At 36.6% G+C, this 16,411-nt stretch overlaps 1 protein-coding gene across 3 annotated transcripts in view; it reads right to left on the reverse strand.

Annotated features, from left to right (window-relative positions):
- The window catches only part of tbc1d22a (TBC1 domain family member 22A), a 316,264-nt gene that overhangs the window by 147,804 nt on the left and 152,049 nt on the right, over positions 1-16,411 (reverse strand). The window lies entirely within an intron of this gene.

The raw sequence follows: 16,411 nt of genomic DNA on the forward strand, positions 1-16,411 counted from the left end.
GTACACCTTCAGCTATTCAGAGACACCACTCTCCTCTTTCTACATGGAAAATTGTGGCCGCAGTCCCTTGCAGAAGTCAGCGCATTGGTCAGAAATCAAGGAAAAACCAGATACAAACCTAGATTTCTCCCCAAAATCTCCATGGCAACTACCAAAAACTTACTAAACATCAATCTGCAAGTTCCCCTGAATAAAACGATACCCCATATGTATGGGTACACATAAAGACGTGGCCACCAAATGCCCCAAAACAGGGGCAATGCATAAGGGCAATTTCAGTTGAAATTTTGGGGGCTGCGCTCTATGTGCACTTCCTGCAGTTTTTCAGTGTTAACCCCCCTACCTGTAAAATAACCCCCACAAACTATATATTTCTGAAAAGTGCACACCTTCAGCTATTCAGAGACACCACTCTCCTCTTTCTACATGGAAAATTGTGGCCGCAGTCCCTTGCAGAAGTCAGCGCATTGGTCAGAAATCAAGGAAAAAACAGACACAAACCTAGATTTCTCCCCAAAATCTCCATGGCAACTACCAAAAACTTACTAAACATCAATCTGCAAGTTCCCCTGAATAAAACGATACCCCATATGTATGGGTACACATAAAGACGTGGCCACCAAATGCCCCAAAACAGGGGCAATGCATAAGGGCAATTTCAGTTGAAATTTTGGGGGCTGCGCTCTATGTGCACTTCCTGCAGTTTTTCAGTGTTAACCCCCCCTACCTGTAAAATAACCCCCGCAAACTATATATTTCCAAAAAGTGCACACCTTCAGCTATTCAGAGACACCACTCTTCTCTTTCTACATGGAAAATTGTGGCCACAGTCCCTTGCAGAAGTCAGCGCATTGGTCAGAAATCAAGGAAAAACCAGATACAAACCTAGATTTCTCCCCAAAATCTCCATGGCAACTACCAAAAACTTACTAAACATCAATCTGCAAGTTCCCCTGAATAAAACGATACCCCATATGTATGGGTACACATAAAGACGTGGCCACCAAATGCCCCAAAACAGGGGCAATGCATAAGGGCAATTTCAGTTGAAATTTTGGGGGCTGTGCTCTATGTGCACTTCCTGCAGTTTTTCAGTGTTAACCCCCCCTACCTGTAAAATAACCCCCACAAACTATATATTTCTGAAAAGTGCACACCTTCAGCTATTCAGAGACACCACTCTTCTCTTTCTACATGGAAAATTGTGGCCGCAGTCCCTTGCAGAAGTCAGCGCTTTGGTCAGAAATCAAGGAAAAACCAGATACAAACCTAGATTTTGGTCAGAAATCAAGGAAAAACCAGATAAAAAACCTAGATTTCTCCCCAAAATCTCCATGGCAACTACCAAAAACTTACTAAACCTCAATTTGCAAGTTCCCCTGAATAAAACGATACCCCATATGTATGGGTGCACATAAAGACGTGGCCACCAAATGCCCCCTAACAGGGGCAATGCATAACGGGGGGCTTTGCTCTACCTGCAGTTATTTAGTCTAAACACCCCCATACCTGTGAAATAACCCCCGCAAACTATATATTTCCAAAAAGTGCACACCTTCAGCTATTCAGAGACACCACTCTTCTCTTTCTACATGGAAAATTGTGGCCGCAGTCCCTTGCAGAAGTCAGCGCTTTGGTCAGAAATCAAGGAAAAACCAGATACAAACCTAGATTTTGGTCAGAAATCAAGGAAAAACCAGATAAAAAAACCTAGATTTCTCCCCAAAATCTCCATGGCAACTACCAAAAACTTACTAAACCTCAATTTGCAAGTTCCCCTGAATAAAACGATACCCCATATGTATGGGTGCACATAAAGACGTGGCCACCAAATGCCCCCAAACAGGGGCAATGCATAAGGGGGGGCTTTGCTCTACCTGCTTTTTTTCAGTGTTAACCCCCCCTACCTGTGAAATAACCCCCACAATCATATATTTACGAAAAGTGCACACCTTCAGCTATTCAGAGACACCACTCTTCTCTTTCTACATGGAAAATTGTGGCCGCAGTCCCTTGCAGAAGTCAGCGCATTGGTCAGAAATCAAGGAAAAACCAGATAAAAAACCTAGATTTCTCCCCAAAATCTCCATGGCAACTACCAAAAACTTACTAAACCTCAATTTGCAAGTTCCCCTGAATAAAACGATACCCCATATGTATGGGTGCACATAAAGACGTGGCCACCAAATGCCCCAAAACAGGGGCAATGCATAAGGGCAATTTCAGTTGAAATTTTGGGGGCTGCGCTCTATGTGCACTACCTGCAGTTTTTCAGTGTTAACCCCCCCTACCTGTGAAATAACCCCCACAATCTATATATTTACGAAAAGTGCACACCTTCAGCTATTCAGAGACACCACTCTTCTCTTTCTACATGGAAAATTGTGGCCGCAGTCCCTTGCAGAAGTCAGCGCTTTGGTCAGAAATCAAGGAAAAACCAGATACAAACCTAGATTTTGGTCAGAAATCAAGGAAAAACCAGATAAAAAACCTAGATTTCTCCCCAAAATCTCCATGGCAACTACCAAAAACTTACTAAACCTCAATTTGCAAGTTCCCCTGAATAAAACGATACCCCATATGTATGGGTGCACATAAAGACGTGGCCACCAAATGCCCCCTAACAGGGGCAATGCATAACGGGGGGCTTTGCTCTACCTGCAGTTATTTAGTCTAAACACCCCCATACCTGTGAAATAACCCCCGCAAACTATATATTTCCAAAAAGTGCACACCTTCAGCTATTCAGAGACACCACTCTTCTCTTTCTACATGGAAAATTGTGGCCGCAGTCCCTTGCAGAAGTCACGCTTTGGTCAGAAATCAAGGAAAAACCAGATACAAACCTAGATTTCTCCCCAAAATCTCCATGGCAACTACCAAAAACTTACTAACCATAAATCTGCAAGTTCCCCTGAATAAAACGATACCCCATATGTATGGGTGCACATAAGTACATGGCCGCCAAACCTGAAAATGCATAATATTGGGGCTGCACTCTATGCACCCCTTTTTTTTTTGCCTGCACCCGAATGAATGGAATACGCTCGGGTGCAGGCACATGTAGCCGATATACGCATGAAAACGCGTGAGAATGCAAAGTCTCGCGTTTTCATGCGTATATCGGCTACATGTGCCTGCACCCGAGCGTATTCCATTCATTCGGGTGCAGGCACAAGTAGCAGGCGTAGGGCTGAATTTTCGGCAAGCGTTTTTCCACTTGCTGAAAAAATCAGCCCTACGCCATGTGTGGCATCAGCCTAACCCTTGGCAATAGAAACTACCAGAACAATCTTAGCACCTCTGGACCTTTCTAGAACAACTGAAATCAAATGAAGTTAAAATGGAATAAAACCACTAAAAGCAATCAAAGAACAATAATTGCAATGAAATCGGTGATCAGAGCCCTGGATCCACCAATGTCACTGCAAAAGCAACCTTTTTGGGGCACTAAATACACAATAAAGAACAATGCAAAGATAAAACACCATAAAATCAGTAAATTCAAATAAAAACCGCTCAAACCAACAGAAGAACAATTATTGCAATGAAATCGGTGGTCAGAGCCCTGGATCCACCAACGTCACTGCAAATTCAGCACCCAATAGCAATACAAAAGTTATAGTGCAATAGAATAATTCAAAAACAGAAATCAATTATGAAAATGCAAAAAAAACACTAAAATGCAACCAAATAAATCAGATAATTATAGAGCAAGATCAGAAATAAAGTTTTAGTAAAAAAAAAAGACTGCCAGAGAAAGCAAAGAAAGAAAGAAAAGAAAAGAAAGAAAGAAAAAAAAAAAAAAAAAAAAAAAAAAGTGTAAGTGTAAGTGTGTGTGTAAGTGTCTGTGTGTGCTTGGGAAAGTTGTAAATAAGTGTGTATGTGTACAAAAGTGTAATAATGACAAAGATAGAAGAAGAAATGGAAAAAAAAAAAAAAAAAAATTTTAGACAGTTGAGATAGAAATAAGCAAAATAAACAGTGGTTAGAGAGTTGTAGTTCAGCTTACACAATGCAGGCAGGCGATCAGGGCGACCAATCTGGCAGGAAGGCAGCAGGAAGGCAGCAGGGGGGCTCCAGCAGTCTCACGTGGCAGCAGAGTGAAGAGGCGACGGCGGGGGCGGCGACAATTAAAGGGACAGCAGTGGACACGTCATCAATGCGTGTCCACTGCTGTCATTGGCTGAGGACCCGGATCGGCGGCGCTGGGGGACCCGGATCGGTAAGTATGACCTCTTATGCTCGTTGCCTAGGGGGTTGTGCAGGCTTTACAAGCGCTGCGCTGCTTTAAAAGCGAGCGCAGCGCTTGTAAACCCGTTAGTGCTGTAGGACGTAGATTCTACGTTCTATGGCACTTTGGTCCCTTGGTACCTAGGACGTAGAATCTACGTCCTATGGCACTAAAAAGGTTAAGCCTCCCATAGGACTTAATGGCACTCTGCAGCTCCAACCTGGCCCAAGGAAAGTCACGATAACGAAGCTTTAATGAATCCGAAACTTTCGTACTCGTTGCGACAAATACGATTTTGTCGCACAAATTGACTCGCAAATTGTCGCAAGTATGAAAAAGTCACGCAAATTAATGAAAAAGTCGCAAACAATACGCACAGTACCAAAACTACCAAAAAAAATACAAATTTTTTGTATTTGCAAACAAACTTACTTTGATGACTGTGCCCCCTTGTGTAATAATGTATTTTGTAAAACAGATTAAGAACATGCAAATGTATTTTATATATGTCTGCAATTGCAGATTGTACTTATGGTGGCAAGGGTGCTCACTTTTAAGGTAAATAAAAAGTCTATAATATACTAAAGATTGATCTATTTTTTTCCCTTTTTTTATAATAACCTTGTACAGTAGTCCCTGGTAGCTTAATATTTGCTGTAATATGATTCCAAACAGCAATAATCTTGGTATAAGAAAAAAAAATCCCAAACTTCATATATTTGCATCCCGTGCTCTTTATTAGAATTATTAGAGCAGACAATAAAAACAATAATTAAAATGTAGTCCTGAGATTCCCACTCATGCTGAGCATTTTCAAAAGCATTGTGAGGAATGATTATGGAGATAGCAGCTCTCAGTGACAATATAGAAAGGTCTGAAGCTACATTCCTACAGGGCAAACACGGAGAATAAACCAACAGCACAATTTATGATTTAAAAACAAAACATATTTTAAAATGTGTCCTGAGAAAACTCTCTTCTAGAAATCATATTGTTCTTAGTTAATCAGTCCCTTTGTAGGTTTTCTCTCTAACATAGGGGCTGATTTATTAATGTACGACAGGTACGAAATACAAAAAATTCGTATTTGTTCATACTGTGCGTATTTTCTGTGACTTTTTCCTACTTTGAGACAAAATCGTATTGTCGCGCAGAGTATGAAAGTTTCAGATTCATTCAAGCTTCGGTATCGTGACTTTCCTTGGGCAGGTTGGAGCTGCAGGTTGGAGCTGCAGAGTGCCATTGAGTCCTACGGGATGCTTCCAAAATCATCCACAGAAAGATCAAAAACAGGAAACTGTTGTTTACGATTGTTCATATACAAAAATTTTGTGACTTTCGGATCGCCAATACGATATTATCGTGACTAATCCGATTCTTTCGTAAGCATATTAGTGATATTTGTGATCACCAGAAATTATCGTATTTAATCCAAATTTTTCCCATTTCGAGATTCGTACTTTGAACTCGTACTTTGATGAATCAGCCCCTAAGTGTTAAATTCCACCAGTATAATTATCCCTTGCAACTATTCAGATCTTTGCATCATTCTATAAATTGTAGTTTTCTGATCAATACTAATAGCTACTTGGTCACTTTAGGTAACAGTAATGGTGCAATTTAACACTGATGCTAGTTAATCAGAAATAAAATCTGAAGCACTGGTATAATAAATAAACTTGACCTTTAGTTTATAGCATCTATTGCCACTGACCGTATACATTACAGCAGTTATAATGTTGTACAGATAAAAGTCCAGTTTATTCACATCTTTAAATTAAATGGAAACCCCATATCCATTAAGCTCTGAAATACTAGAAGTCCAACTCCCACAGAGTTAATTTTAATAAAATAAATTCATTTTTTATTTCCTTTTTCTGTGTAATAATAATGGCAAAATAATCGTCTTTGGTTTATTTAATGTTTAAATGATTTTTTAAATTACAATGATCCACATTGTGGAAAGACCCCTTTATCTGGAAAACCTGAGCATTTTGAAAAACAGGCCCCATACCTTTCATTTCACTGGCAAAACAGTTAAATTAACACCACTACCAAGTAACTAATAAATAAAAGAGAAGAAAAGTCATTTTGGCATATAACTGCCAATAGATTCCCCACATTAGTGCCACCTAGAACAATATATTTATTCTGCAGAAACCATTACCATACTCGAGCAGTGTTGGACTGGGATGCCAACGGCCCACCAGAAAACCTTAGACCATGGGCCCACTCTCCAAACTATTTTTCATCCACTTCTTACTCAGTCTCTATATGATCCTAGTTGTTTTTATCTTTACATACTATAATCTATTCTTCTATATATTTAGTTGCTTTGTTCCCGTAGAAAAATAAGTAATGACCATGAATTAGCCCAAATGTCTTGAAACAGGAGGGCCCACCAGGAATTTTCCCGGTATCCCTGTGGGCCAGTCAGACACTATACCCGAGTAAAGAGTCTTAGAATCTTTCTCTGTTTGAGTGACAGCAGCTGCCATTTTAAATAGCTTCCTGTCTTCCAGTCTAGTCGTTATAGCTCAGATCACACATTCCTAAGGGAGGGGGGATTGAGTTCTTAGCATCCTTATGGGAGGGGGGTAGGAGAGGGGAGAGAGGAGAGAGCTGCACAGTCTCTGGCAACTGCAATTAAGGATTTGTCTGAGAGAGAAAGTCAGACACCGAAACAACATGTTTACAAAAAATTATACAAGAAATCCTATGTTTTTTTGATAGAGGACTCAGTGAAGCATTTCTGTGAGTGATTATGATTGTATTTACATAGACCTTTCTGATAAAGCTTACGGTAACATAAAAACCTGTAACATAAATATTGTTTCTCCTATTGGAGTTGCAGGCTCCTCACATCGAGCTTCAGTTGGGATGTAGTATCAACAGTATTTCTTTATCCAATAATATGTACTTAAGGAAAGCCCCCTAGCAAGCACCTTGCTACCAATGTTGGGGTGAATGCCCCAGCTCTCATGTTATGTGTGTGACAAAGGTTCAACAATTCCCTCAATCCTATATCACACATGTACACAAAGGGGCTGATTTACTAACCCACGAATCTGACCCGAATTGGAAAAGTTCCGACTTGAAAACGAACATTTTGCGACTTTTTCGTATGTTTTGCGATTTTTTCGGATTCTGTACGAATTTTTCGTTACCAATACGATTTTTGCGTAAAAACGCGAGTTTTTCGTATCCATTACGAAAGTTGCGTAAAAAGTTGCGCATTTTGCGTAGCGTTAAAACTTACGCGAAAAGTTGCGCATTTTTCGTAGCGTTAAAACTTAACGCTACGAAAAATGCGCAACTTTTCACGTAAGTTTTAACGCTACACAAAATGCGCAACTTTTTACGCAACTTTCGTAATGGATAGGAAAACTCGCGTTTTTACGCAAAAATCGTATTGGATCCGAAAAATGCGTAAAGAATCCGAAAAAATCGCAAAACATACGAAAAAATCGCAAAGTACCGATCATTACGAAAAAAACGCAATCGGACTCCATTCGACCCGTTCGTGGGTAAGTAAATCAGCCCCATAATAAGCAAGCTTGTGCAGTCACTCATTATTGGTATACATGTTCCCTAACATGGTAGCCTGCACGTCTGTTGGAGGAAACAATTTTGATGTCATAGGTATCCTTTAAATAAAACTGGACAGATTATAGAAACCTGTGATCTGACTAGTCCAGTTATAGTATATATCACTCACAACTTTAGGAAAAATCATCCAGTTTTCTACATATATACACATATACGATTTTGGGCAGTAAAAGTATGTAAATCATTTCTGCCTGAATGGGATCACTAGCAAAAAGAGGACAATAATAAACATTAAAGGATACAGGAATGCTAGGTGGCTGGGAAACTTTCTATGGAAACACCACACTACTAATTCCCAGTGATTCCTTTTTAAAATGTAATTGCACATAAGCAACAGCAAACTAAAATTAGAGCATTTCATGCCATATGAACTAAAGTTGGAAAGCAAAGTAGTGCTTCTTTAGAAGGTAGGTCCTTTGGCTGGCCAATTTACTGGGTGGTCCTTTCATTTTGGCACCAATTAGTAAATAAGCCTTAATCTATATTTGCAAATGTCTCTGGGCTATGCAGTTGTCTAACAAGGCCAACTAGGTAACATTTACAGCATATAGCCAGCTAATCAATGTACTATAAAACAAAGACAGAGAAAATTTCAATTTAGGGTGGTAAAACCTACAGTAAATTTTATTCATTTTATAATTAAGCAAATGTAAGGTAAAACGGTTTAATTTGTAATACAAGAACATTTACATTAAAATCTTATTTGATTAGCTTAGCATATATGAAAGCCAAAAATCTATGACCTTGTGTCACAAGCCATAATACATTTGAATTAAACTACACTAGAATCTACGCTTAAAACTTACAAAAATTAAGCCACCAAAGTTACAAATGTATAGAAATAAAGACAATGAATGTGTAGATAAAAATCGAACTACTTAACCAAATCGCGATTAGTCTTGTTTTTTAAAATGGAGTTTGTTTCATGACTTTGTTCCATGCACAGGCCCTTAATATAAAATAATATTGCCCTACCATTATCCAGTAAGTAACTAAAAGAAAAAAAACAACCCAGTTCTAGAATTGTGGGAGTTTTCCATACTGACCTATCGTCTCAATTGCTCTCTATTTTTTATCATTTTTGCTGCCAGATCCCTAATAACTGGAAGTTACTGGACCCACCAAATAGCTAAATAATCTGAAAGTACAGCCATCTTTCACTGTCCATACTCATGCATGGCAGTCAGAAACAATGGTAATTTATTTATGCAAAACTTTAACAAATAGGAACCCATAAACATTATGGACTAAACAGCACACTCTGAGAATGAAAATTGCTCTGCAACTATTATTGCAGCTCCAGCAAGCAATTTCTTCCACTTTCTACAGACCTTCCTTATATTAATGATCACAAAATGGATCACTCAGGAACACTCCACAACAATCTTACATTAAAAACACTGTTGCTATTCAAATGATACTTGGTTAACCTCTATGACATTAAGGCTTGTATCTAGAGCTATGCTGTGCTGTCCTAATCAACCCTGCTAATCTGAAATCTGCTAGAGTGACATGGGGAAAAAGAGCAGTTTACCTAACCCAATACACAAAGTTTTTTCCCATTGGATAGGTGAATTGAACTGCACATTTATTCATTTCTGGGTCCTAGACGTGGATCACTAATACATCAGTTCCCATGATTTATGAATATTTGTCTTGCACCAGTTAATATATATAAACATATAAATATCACTCTCATTACCCAATTTAAACATCTCTGGAATGAATAAGACGTTAACCAGGAAGTTGCACTTTAGTTTTACAAGTTACATTGTTAAGGACCAAATTATATGCCCCATTACTACAGCATTCCACTGTCAGTTGTGCAGCACACAATTTTATTAGTTTGATTTGGTACATTTTTGTTACACCTGTCACTGCACTAATGATAAAATCAGATTTTGAAAATACTAATTAGAGCCCCTAAACATAAAGCCATGATCATACTGTTCACTTCAAGTAACAACCAGAACTATTAAAATCATTATTTGTGTGGACATCTTAAACTGACAGGAAGACTGGCAGAAATTACTTGTTAAGAGTAAACCAGGATTTTCGTAGAAAAATTAAATGCCTTCATAAAAACAATACAAAATGCAATACAAAAAACACAAATGTGATTATTTTTGGGCCCAGCCCTACAGTTTAGCAAACATTTATTCATTTGTCCCTTTACACATGTATGAAACCACAGCAGTAGCAGCCACTCTCCAGCAGTTCCAGGTAGGTCCCCAAATTTCACTCAAATTTGACTACATTTGGCAGGTTACTTAAAGTTTGAACACATTTCTGGGGGTTTTAGGGTCCTGTTTTATGTGTTATTATAGTTTTGCTGAAAAAGGTGAAATTGCCCTTTAAGCCAGTGTTTCTCAACTTTTCCTAATGCCAAAAGACCTGTTTATCTTATTAGTTACAAATGTATTTCAGTGCATGGGGTGCTTTTTACCTGTCTGGGCTCTCTGCCAAAAGCCCACTTATTTAATTAAAAGCCAGAAACAATGTATCTAAGTGCAGGTGAGGCTCATTAAGATTTCTGGGCTCTCTGCCAAAAGCTACTTTTGATTAAATTTGTATCCTTTTTAGCTTCAGTGCAGGATATCAAAGGGAAATGAGGGACTTTTCAGTAAGAATCCAGGACTGCGGGTAGGTTCCAGTATTCAAAGGAAGTACTCATCAACAGGTAACAGGCCCCATGCTGGCTGTACAACTTTCAAATTCAATCCAAATAACCTAGAGAGTACACATGTTCTTCAGTGCAACAGTGTAATTTATTGAGATATCATCGCACTACATGTTTCGGCTAAAGTCACTCTTATATGCACCTGAGGAAGGCTGTTAGCCAAAACATGTAGTGCGATGATATCTCAATAAATTACACTGTTGCACTGAAGAACATGTGTACTCTCCAGGTTATTTGGATTGAATTCACAATGCACTGAGATAGCTGCCTACACACCAATATTACAACTGAAAAAAAATCTTCTGCAATGTTAACAGTGTAATATAGTAATAAAAACTATACCATAAAAATAATGACAGAATCCCTTGGATGGAAAAAAGAGAGAAAAGGCCACAAAATATATGTTTCTGAAAAACATAAATTAGTTTCTGTAGCAGAATAAGCCAAATACAGGAAATAATAATAAATACATTTTTAGACTTTGAACCTTGGAATTAATGATTATATATGTAGTACACTGTTTCCCCTCCTTAGATAACTATTTTATTTTACTGTTTATCTGCAGTACTAATACAATTTAATTCAAGGAAGGTCACTACTGTTCATTTCTATTTGTCCTTTGGCTACCAAAGCGCTAAGCAGAATGAAGCAACATGCAGGACATTATTTCTTGCCCTGCAGCTGTGTGTAAGCGTAAGGGACTGTACACCTAATTGCAGTTAATACTGTAGTTCTAGTCTCCTGCAGAGTTTCAACTTCTTTCCTCATCATTAAGCTCTTTGTGCCTCAGTCCAGATTTCTCAGCAAGAGAGAAATGCAAAATCTGTCAGTGTTTACAGTGGGTGCCCCAAATCGATTGATGCCATGTTGATAATGCACACAAAGCATCATTATCTGTTAGTATTATCTGATAGCATCTGATTTCATGCATCATAATGAAGATATTTTCACATTAGCTACACTACAACCCCAAAAAAGTAAATATGCAATTTTGAAGCTGTGTAATGAAGCATACAAACTATTATACAGAACATTGTGCATACCTAATTATAGTAGGTAGCTCATTTATCTTAATGGGGCTGGTAAAATGGCTGCATCAATAAAGTGTTAAAGTAAAATGGAGAAGGGAAGCATTGCTGGGTAACATGGTAGCTTCAAGGGCAGATAAGACTTATGTAAAATCATTTTTAATAAGCAAAAAAAACCTCCATAAACCATATATTACAATGCAAGTAATTTAATCCAGTCGTGAATTATATATAAGAATATTATTCCGTGTAATTTATTTAATAAGATTCAATGCACAAGTACATGCATTTTCTTTTTATTGCATCCTAATGCTAACTGGGACACATTATTAAATATTTTTGTAATATAAACAAGTACGCCAAACAATCAAATTGCTTTTGTTATGCTGTTAATACCTGAAAGTATTTTTCAATACCTTCTGGTACTACTACATTTATTTTTCCTTATGCTGCTGATACAGAGGGCCCTGAAGTTTACCACTGAGATCATCACTTGTTCATAAAATCACTTCTGCCATGAGTGTAGTGCTATCAAGTTGCTTTTTATTTTATATGTGACCTATTTTATAGGGAAACAACCCAAAAGAAGTTATGTTACGGCACTATGGTGTGTGTCTACTAGAGATTATGAGTGGAAAGAAGTTCTAGGAAATTGTGCTTCCAAGTTCCATAACATTAAAACATTAATGTTTTTAGCATTCCTTAGAATGTTAGAATATTTATGATGCTAGACTGGATTCAGGCTCTGTTTTTATTTTTACATGTGAGTGCTGGGATATACAGAAACCTGTACAGGTACTATCACTATATCTGTGATGGAAGCTGGTTAGAATGGTGCAGCTAAAGAACATGCTATTATTATATAACCCTGGTGCCATAACACTCACAAAACAACTTAGGGGCTAGGCATCCTTAGGTGCTGCCTCTTAAACATGGTCAAATGGTCAAAGTAATGTTTAAGAAATACACTAACATAGCACTGCAGATATCTGCAATATTTATAATACAGCAAATCATTTTCTATTTCATACAGTTTCAAGGGGAAGTTACTCCCAACATTATTTCCTATATCACAAACTTTCAAGGAGAATTAATCACATCATTATTTTCTATTTTACGTATTTTCAAGTGAAACTTAAACACATTGGTTTTTTTTCTAGAATGAGTGCCAATGCTCCTAAAATGGCCACTGGAGCACTTCCTGTTTGGGAAAAATAAAAAGGTTTCATGGAAATAAACAGGCGTTCATGATTTTTTTGAGAAATTTCTCAAAAATTTTGTAAAAATTTAGAGATTTTTCATGAAACTTTTGTATAATAAAAAATTATAGTGACTATTAGTAAATACAGTACATCAATAAAATACATTAATTGAAGTTTTTTTTTTTAATCAAAAAACTCTCAGGAATTTATGCGAATTTCTAAAAACAAAGAAATCTTATTTTTAGTAAATCTGCCCCTAAATGTGAAAATGGCAGCCACATGAGGGAGGCCATCCAAAAAACTGCATGTGAGAATGAACAATGCAGTAATTTAACCCAAAGAACTTGTTTCAAATTTTGAAATCAAAGTACAGGTATGGGATCCCTTATCTGGAAACCCGTTATCCAGAAAGTTCCAAATTACAGAAAGGCCATCTCCGTACACTCGATTATAAGCAAATAATTCTACTTGTTAAAAAAGGATTTCTTTTTTCTCTGAAATAATAAAACAGTACCTTGTACTTGATCCCAACTAAGATATAATTAATCCCTTATTGGAGGCAAAACAAACCTATTGGGTTTATTCAACATTTAAATTATTTGTAGTAGACTTAAGTTATGGAGATCCAAATTACAGAAAGATCCCTTATCCAGAAAACCCCAGGTCTTGAGCATTCTGGATAACAGGTCCCATACCTGTCCTCAAAGCACATAAGTTACCTCACACAGCTCATCATTTTAAGGTTGGTCAGTTTTTGATATTTTGATAGAATGAATGGAAATTGCTATTTAAAGCTGTTTTAACACGCACGCACGCACACAGACAGACACACACACAGCCCTGTGCAATACTCCTACAGACAACAAGCTTTTATACAGGGCATGTCTCTTTACTGATTTACCAGTGTCTGTGTCTAAAGAAATCTTTAAGGTCTGAGCTTATTAGGCCAAGTAAATGGAACAACATTTAATGATGTGTATTTGGTTAATTTACAGCACTATACATAAATCAATACTAAAGTGAAGAGCTGCTGAACAGAAACTGTTTAACCTGAACAATGAGCATTATAGTTTCTGCTAGGGCAAGTATACAGATGGCATATTGTAATTATTGGTATTAATCAACCACAGATATAGCTGTGAAGAAAACTAAGCATAAGACAAAAGTTTCAGTAAAGTTGAAAAAAGACATTAAAAGGACATGAAGTTCAACCTTTCTAAACCCCTTGTAGTACAGAAGACCAACACAAATCTTTAATAGGCCAGCTGCCAATCTAACTTCACAGGGTGAAAATGAATCCATGACCTTGACATAAGCAACTATATAACTCCCTGGATCAATCATTAATGATTTTATTAGAAAGGGCTGTTTACCATAACATTCACTGTTAGTATGAAAGAGAGTGATATTTTGAAACAATATAAAATGAGACTAATTAGATTTTCAGTTTTATTTTCTGTTTGGTTCATGAAGAACTTATTATTTTTGATATATGAAATAATTTTAAGAAAAGTATAGATTCTTTAGATCAAAGTGTAAATAAGATATTCAGGTATGGGATAACTTATCCAGAAACCCATTAGAGTTCCCCATAGAGTCCATTTTAAAGGAGAAGGAAAGTCATTTCGGCATTTTACTGCCAATATATTTGCCACATAAGCGCCACCGTAGTTTTTACCTTTCCTTCTCTCCTTTAAGCAAATAATTCTAATTTTTGTAAATGATTATCTTATTCTCTGTAATAAAACAGTACCTTGTAGTTGACCCTAACTAAGCTGAATAAATACTTGGCATCTAAAAGCTTGTGAGTTCATGTAAAAGTCAATGGGAGTTGTCCTAGGCAAAAAAAAAAGAGATTTTTTTTTTAATTCAAGTTTTTTGAGTTTTTGTTAGGAGTTAGTAGATCCATTAAAAGTGTAGAATGCAAATTCACTGCTTTTGGATTAGTTTAGTTGTTTTTTTGTACCAAGTTTTTTAGATACAAGGTTAAATACATGCATGTTCAAATTTGGTACGGGTATGTTTTTAGAGTTGTTTTTTTATTTAAGGAAATTTGAAAAGTCACAACTTGTAATTGTATACATAAAAGCAATAAAGTGCTGTCTTGCATAAAAAAAGGGCTTTGCTTCAGGGGATAAAAGCATAATTTTGGCTATTTTTAGGTCTTTGGGCTCCATGCCTTTTCATAGTCAATGGGACCAACTGATATAAAACTAATTCTGGGACAACAAATACAGGATTTTCTTAACAGATGGAGATAGTTGTGTAATTGCAGTATTTCTGAGCTAATTAGTTAGCCATAATTCACAAAAGTGGGATTAACTATTTGTGATACAGTATTAAAAATAAAAGAAAAAAAAGTACAGGTATTGGACCTTTTATCTGAAAACCCATTATAAAGAAAGAAAATTATGGGAAGATCATCTCCCATAGATACAATTTTAATCAAATAATTCAAAATTATAAAACATATTCTCTATTTCTCTGTAATTGGGGTTGAAACAACTTTATAGCAATCTAGAAGCCATTGTTGTTTTACTTCTCCACCTTCATTTGAGGTTCTTTATGTTCTTTATGTTAAACATTTTATAACAATTTTAATTTCTAAAGGCTTTCTTTAGGTCCTGCTTTGAATAATGTCTAACTTGGAAGTACATATATGGGATTGAACCTATTAAACCCATTATCCAAACAGCTCCAAAATACAATAACGCACTCAAAGTCCTATGTATTTATTTATTATATACAGATTTGGTTTCTCTCTGTAATAATTAAACATTACCTTTTAGTTGATGTTAACTAAACTGAATAAATCCAAAAAACAATGTTGTATTTTAATACAATATTGTTATGCTTTCTTGTTAAAGAAACCCATTTCGGGGAAATCCCAGGCTCCAAGCATTCTGAACAACAGATCCCATAAAAATTTGTAAAATTTTAAAGAAATTCTGATAAAAATTTTGCAAATGACTTATCGTCCTATCGTCCTTACTTTTCTTTTGACTATTCCAACCTAGTGCAGGGTCAGGGAAACACTGTATCCTGTACAAAAACATCAAAATCTGAAATATAAATTCCTTAATTAAGATATTTATTATTTGTAAGTGCTGGTTTATAAGAACTGTCATTCAAATGCTTTATTTCAGGTAATTAAGCAGGCTATATGTAATGATACTAGGTTATAGCCTGTGCCAATACATATGCTCTGCATTAGAATATTATATTAGGAAAAGCTATACCTACATACAGCATACTTATATCTGCAGGGTCACTAACGAAATTCTAGGCTTTCTAACATTCCATATAAATCTTCTAAATAAATTATGTGCATCTCTCAAAAAAAACTTCTATTGTATCACACTGGAAAATGTCGATGTATCTTAAAGGCTGTCAAAGCCAAGCTAAAGGATAAGGAAAGGTTAAAACTAAGTAAGCTTTACCATAAAGGTCTATGTATATACAGCCATAAACACTTACATTACTGCTGCTCAAAGTCTTCTGTGAAAGAAAATACTGCATTACCTTTCTTCAATTCAGTATAAATGAGTTTCTGCATCAGACTTCCTTCTCTCAGCAAAAAACCTTCATGGCATGGCAGGAGCCTGCATACTTTGACACTCTCTCCTATCCGCACAAATAGAATTAGGTGTGCACTCCA

Source organism: Xenopus tropicalis, chromosome 3, assembly GCF_000004195.4.
Source record: "Xenopus tropicalis strain Nigerian chromosome 3, UCB_Xtro_10.0, whole genome shotgun sequence".
Classification (NCBI taxonomy): Eukaryota; Metazoa; Chordata; class Amphibia; order Anura; family Pipidae; genus Xenopus; species Xenopus tropicalis.